We start from the raw sequence: 1,205 nt of genomic DNA on the forward strand, positions 1-1,205 counted from the left end.
TTTACTCTTTTTTACCGCATGTTATTGTGCTGTTATTCTGGTGTTATTGTGATGTTATTCCGGTGCCACTTTGATTTTTTTTACGACTTTGATTTTTTTCTTTCTTTTTACCACGTGTTATTGTGCTGTTATTCTACTGTTATTCTGCTGTTATTCCAGTGTCACTTTGATTTTTTTACCCTTTCTTTTACCACATGTTATTGTGTTGTGATTCCGGTTTTATTGTTATTCTGGTGTTATTGTGATGTTAATCCGACCGTACAACATTGATCGCCATCAAAGCCAAAATAACTTATGATCCTCTCGGTGTTACCAGCTCGTGGAATGACACACTTTCAAAAGCACAATTAACCGTAACAGTACACTTCATTCAATCAGGCAACAAAAACTTAGTAACCGATAAGATTTCTACCAAACTATTACTCGTATTCGTATAAACAAGATTATTGAATATCTTGCACAATACAGCATGGCAAAATTATGGCTTATACGGAACTACAAGTAAATGTCTGGAAAGCTACTATTAGAACGCCTTGAAACAAGAAGACGTCATCAGCGAACTGCCAATGCTGTTCTTGGCCTCCCATGAATCGGGTAAAAACAGATACTTTTATCCGGGATTATGAAGGCCTTGAACAACAATCATTCAACCAATACAATGTGCATACAAAAGATCTTCTATAAAAATTTAACAGCGCAATCTTTCATTAACAAAAACTGAAACTTGCATCTGTAATCATTAACGCAACCACGCAAGCTCATAATGTTCACCAACTACAATATGCTCTCTCCGTTTCATTCATTTGTTTACCTTTTTAGTGAGGGATATTTTAATCGAAAGTAAACAAGTGATTGGGATGGAGGGAGTAATTTTATAAAAATAGTTAAGAACATTAAACAACCATCAAAATGTACAGTGCTAAATCACAGTTTAAACCAATTAATTAAACTAAGATAAAGAATCAATAAAATCACAAATTTATGAAAAAAGAAAACGTATGGGGAAGGTTGTTTTGACAGCATCACGAAGACAGAAATACGGGATTTAGAGTTTGAATTTACATTACATTAAAATGGAACCAGACAGCCAATGTTGAAGGACAAATACGAGATCAGGCCATCGTCCAGGCCATCAATGTTGAAGGACAAACATGAGTTCAACCAATGTTGAAACTTAAAAACAGATTTCCAAAGTTGAATACAAT

At 34.4% G+C, this 1,205-nt stretch overlaps 1 non-coding gene across 1 annotated transcript; it reads right to left on the reverse strand.

Annotated features, from left to right (window-relative positions):
- Positions 1 to 503: 503 nt before the first annotated feature.
- LOC141636852 (small nucleolar RNA snoR83) lies at positions 504 to 621 on the reverse strand. The gene has a single exon (XR_012541432.1). It is a non-coding gene; the product is annotated as a small nucleolar RNA snoR83 (small nucleolar RNA).
- Positions 622 to 1,205: the final 584 nt, after the last annotated feature.

This window comes from Silene latifolia, chromosome Y (genome assembly GCF_048544455.1).
Source record: "Silene latifolia isolate original U9 population chromosome Y, ASM4854445v1, whole genome shotgun sequence".
NCBI lineage: Eukaryota > Viridiplantae > Streptophyta > Magnoliopsida > Caryophyllales > Caryophyllaceae > Silene > Silene latifolia.